Below are 5378 nucleotides of genomic sequence, written 5' to 3' on the forward strand. Positions count from 1 at the left end.
GGCTCAGTTGTATGGTGTTCTTCTGCATGTTGGGAATTTACAGGGTTAAGCCCTTATCTAAGATCTACTTTAAGTTTTGTAGCCATCTCGGGTATAGCTGAAGGCTAGTTGTCCTCCATGTGGTAACTACAGTGGTGGAGTGAATGGCCTCAAATGAAATTTGAGCTAATTATAACAAAGCATCATGGGTAGTTCGCTTAGATAATGTAGCGTGGGGTCAATCTGCTAACAAAGCAACCAGACCCAGCTGGTATTTAAGGGGATGGGTTTGTATTTACTTTGAATTCTGGTATATGCCAACATCTGAAACACTTTGCATCTGGCACTGTTGGAGCTGTTGATGCAGTAGGAAAAACCCTATCTTTCAAATACTAGGTTTGGTGGTTTATGTGAAATGTAGTTAGTGTGAGGGAAAACGGCTGTGAGTATAGAGCTTTGCGTTTGATTTTTTCGCTGATGCTAGTGTGAATATTCCTTGCCACTGACTTAGCGTTTTTTTTTTTTTTTGGATTACCATATTTGCTGTTCCTTCAGCTGCAAAACATAGTCAAATCTCTTAAGGAATATTCTATCCTTGATCCTACATCTTCCTTTAAGTACTACCTTAGTATGGCACTTCTTCAAAATCCTACTAGAGATGGTTTCCATCCTCTTATTCTACTTCATTGTTTTCTTTTTTTTTGTCTTCTGTCCTCAGGTAAAATGTCAGTGTAGTCACCAAGACCTCTTTCTGGTCAAATCCAGTAGTTTCACAGCCTTCCTCTTTACCTCTTGGCGTTTTCTAGAATAATTTTGTCTGTACTTTAACCTTGGCCAGATTCAGTCCTCAGCCCCTTTTGCTGCTTTGTAACAGAATTTGGCTGTGGTCCGGTTTACTTCCGTGCAGCCTTCGTGGCCTGGGACATCCTACTCCTGTAGCTTCTACTCTAGATTTCCTTTCCTTTCCAATTTGAGTTCTCTGTTTTGTGTTTGATTCACTCTAGATAAATGGTGTGCACTAGGGGGTATCCCGTGAACACCCATTTGTAGCTCAAGTTTTGTATGCCTCAAAGTGAACATCTTAAAATGTTTCTGGTTAGAATGTAGCGTTCTTGAATATCTAGTGTGTATCAAGCGCTGCACCAAGCGTTGACCTCTACTTTGTACCAACTTAAGGCGGAGGCCTGGGGCATCCTCATCTCCAGCCTCTACCTTGTATAGCTTGGGCAGACTCTTCAAGGGATTGTGGTGGCCCCTCGGCTAACTGCTGTGAGTCACGGCTCCATTCAGTCAGTCCACACGGCTCTTTGTAATTCATCTGTGGGCTCATTCTGCCTCAAGTGCAGTTTTCTCTACCTGGCAGTCTTCTACTCATCCTTCCAAACCCAGTTTAAATCCAACAGTTGGGATTTGCCTGTAGCTTCTATGGGATTCGCAAGGGAGCTCAACCATGGTGAGGTGCCAGGGTAGAAGCAGACGTCTTCATTTTTCACTGGGGAAAATGGTAGTTTTGTGAAGCCAGTTGCTGTGTGCACTTAATCTTGAGGACTAACCTCATGGACCCAAACAGATCCCTGAGCTAAGCACTTTATACTGTTTTCTTGCTCTGGTGGTCAGTGACTTTTCATTCCTGTTCACTTTGGCAATAAGAAACCTCCAAGCCGAATATTCCATTTTCTTTGTCCTTTGCTTAGTTTTTATTTTTGCTTGGTCCTGATTTTATTAAAATTTATATTACATGTATTGTCTTGGTAAGCTAAATGCTTTTAAAAAATGAACCAGGACATCACAGAGGAATTGTAAAAGCCGAATTAAGTTGGGGTGTGTTAAAAACAGGAATTTGTTCATTTTCAGCTGGATTGTAGAGGCAATGGAGCCATTATTTGGGCAGAGGTGTCACAAGTCCTAAAAAAGTGGAAATACCATTTAAGGCTAATGTCCTTAAGTTGGCGGTAAATTTTTTTTTTTTTCCTTTTTAGGTAAGTATACAGAGTTAGGTTCAAGGGATGTGTTAAGCACAAGCAAGCTTTTAGTTTCTCTTCCTGTACGCCTGAGACCCTTGGAAAGAGGAGGTGAGGCTATTTAGCCAAGGAGAGGAAACGAGCACAGCTTTCAACGCTCCAGACTGAATATAGGACAGGCTGAGAAGGATAAGATTATCTTCCCAGCCAGGGTCCTCAGCTCAATCCACAAGCCAGAAGAGAACTTCCTAGTAGTAAGTTCCAGCAAGAGCAATGGGGGCACGATGGCTGGGCTAAGGAGGTGTCCAACACCAAGGCCATCAGACTCTCATCTTCCTGTATGGAACCTGGAGTGAAGCCTGACTCCTTGTTGGGGGCAGAGGGGTCTCACTTCTTTCAGAGGGTGATGTGGTATTTGGGACTTTGGCCACATGTTAATGCATCAGAGTGTTCAGAGGGATTCAGACTGGTGCTTGCTCCCCAGGCAAAAATAATAATTGTGAGTCCTTTTTAAAAAAACACGGTTTATGCTTCAAGTAGCATCAGCACACCTAAATTCAAACTGCTTTATCCCAAGCATGGTGTTGAAGCCAGCTTTTTATCTAAAACCTGCACAATCTAACTGAAGTCTGCTGCTTGAACTTGCAGTACAATCTGGCTTTTCCTTGGAAACTTTCAAAAGTGAGGGAGCAGGGGGTGCTTGAGGATTCTATATCTACCCAAAAAGGGCAATCTTCTCAATTCCCTCCTGGTTTGCACGAAGCATGTGTGAAGAGTATTCCTCTGCTTTTCTTTGGCTCCGTGGTCACTGACCATCATCCTCACGTTCCTAATTTGATTTCTATGGCAAACTGGCTTTGGAAAGTGCCAGAGAGGAGACAGAGAAGTACTTTTATAGGTAGAAACTCAATCTCTTTCAGATCTCTTTATTGAACTCAAACTAGATTGTGAAATGTGCAAAGGTAGAGACACTGGTGATCATCCTGTGACCCTGCCAACCCAAGAGGTCCCATCAACTCTTCGGGTTTTTGATGATAAAGGGAGAGAAAAAATGTAAACATCAATTCAGAATGCCCTTAGTTATGGACACACATTTATTGACCACTTACAAAGGAACGAGTGATTATAGCTATTAGTATATTTACCACAGGACTATTGGAAATACTTTTGTGGGTTGAACTAGGGGAATGATTAAGTAAAATGTGTTTCAATTACATAACGGGATATGATGATGCCACAAAAATGGACAGTATGGAAGGACATTTGTTACTATATTTTAAAGCAATATTAAAAATGTATGATAGGACCACATTTTGTAAAAAAAAATAAAGTAATATATAAATATACATCGAGGTTTTAGTGGTTGTTTCTTACGAGGTGGGTATGTGGGCTTTTTGCTTTTTTTTTTTTTTCATTCGACATATGTTGCTTTTGTAGTAAGAAAACATATTTAAAGAAAGGAAATGATGGTATAGGGCTCTCTCAGGGTTAACATTAAGTACCACAAATATAAAAGTTTTTTAAAAAAATTAATGTTCTGTGAACAAGTGCCTTTATTGACTCGTCTAGTAAAATAGTTGGGTAAAGCACAAAAAAGGCTGACCTCAGACTTAACCAGCAGAGGGCAGTAAGAAGCTGGCGCCCGGTGAGGGACGAATGGGGGAACAAGCCCGATAGGCACTAACCAGGGTGCTCGCTTCGGCAGCACACTGACTGAAGTTGGAACAACCCAGAGACGAGCGCTGACCCCTGTACGGGGATGACACATCAGTTCGGGAAGCGGCGCGAACTACAGCAGGCTCCTCATAGGAAAAGGTTCTTCTCCCACTCTTGGAAGATCAGTGGGCTTTAGTTTACTACTGGCTGCATTTGCTCTTTGCCTTGCTACTGCAGAATCCACAGTCCCTAGCAGGGAGGTCATGATGTGCCAGGAGGCTGTCAGGAGAGGCGACCGTGGTTATTTTATGTACAACCGAGAAACGGAAACTCTTGCCACCGTTCCCAGAGGAAAAGGTTTGCGTCCATAATTGTATGCTTTTGTTAGACTCCTTTCTCTTCCACTGCACTGAGCTTTGTGGGGAGCTGCCTGTCCCAGAGCGGGCCTGTGTCAGGCCTGTTTTGGAAAATGGGCGTCGGTTGGAGAGTATCAGGGCAGCGGAGGTATTTTGGAGATTACAGAACACAGAGTGTTCTCCGTGGAACACTTCCACTTCCACACTTCCACTCCGTGGAAGCATTGACTTTGTTCCGCGCTGTATCGCTGGGACCTTGCTTGCTCTGGTAGGCCCTCCAATATCTTTTGTTGGATGAACAGATTTGACCTTTCAATCTACTTAAGGAGGGAGGGAGGGAGGTAGGTAGTGGGGTTTCTTCTCAAGGCTTACACTCCCCAGCCCCTTTTGACACATGAATTTCTCATGTTCCTTTTTTTCTAGCAACAGTAGTCAATCTCTCAAGCGGGGCCTCTTTTAGACTAGAACGGTGCCAAGCTGTCTCAGCCTGCCTTCGCTCCAGCTCCACTCTAGGGAGCAGGGCAGAGAAATGTATCCTATCACAATATGGGGTACAGAGCTCTAAGAGTCTGAGAAATCACTTTAAAAGCCACTTTGAGACCTGGGAACAGTAAAAAGCATGTGAGTTCGGTGAAACTATTTTTACATTGCAATGATTTCTTTTTGAAGCCTATTTATTAAGACACATGCCAACAGCACGGTATTGTACAGGCGATGTGAACGAAACCTTACACAAATGTAGTATTTGTCTTTTTATTTTCCCTTCTCTCAACTCAGCTGCCCCCGACTAAAATTTACAAATGGATATAAAAATCCTGTTTGTACCTGGTTGGCTTGTTAGAGAAACACTGAGTGAAAGGTCTGTGACATTTCATAGCACTGCCACCAGATTAACAGGAGCAAAACGCACGTAAAGAAAGAAATAGCTATGGGATTCGTAAGGGGGAAATAAAATATTAACATACAAGAGGCTACAAATTAAAAGCCCTGTCTTCGCTTTCGGATCCGATGCTTGGATATACTCGGTGAGTTGCAGGGGTCAGCAGATGTTTTGCTAAGTGGGCGCAGGTTGTGAGTCGCTGGGAGGTGCTTCCCCACACGTGGATTATAAAATGATGCAGTTATGCCAGTATTTCAGAAGGGAGTCCCCATGTCATTCTTAAGAAGAAGTTAGAACCTTCCCTACTCTGACCCACAAGCTGCGTTTCGGAAGGCAGCAATGCTCACTGCACCACCAACACCACGCCACGAGCTGAATTCGGGAATCACCCAGTCCGAAATCTCATATTCTAAATTTCCGTCCTGTAAAGAATCTGGAAATTTTACTCTAAAACATGCAAATGATAGCACACATCATGTGGGCCATGCTGAAGGGCAGACGGAGGATTCAGAACTTCGTCTGGAGAGCGATCGAGGTTTATTAAAG

The sequence above is a fragment of the Prionailurus bengalensis genome, chromosome B2, assembly GCF_016509475.1.
Source record: "Prionailurus bengalensis isolate Pbe53 chromosome B2, Fcat_Pben_1.1_paternal_pri, whole genome shotgun sequence".
In the NCBI taxonomy this organism is placed as follows: Eukaryota; Metazoa; Chordata; class Mammalia; order Carnivora; family Felidae; genus Prionailurus; species Prionailurus bengalensis.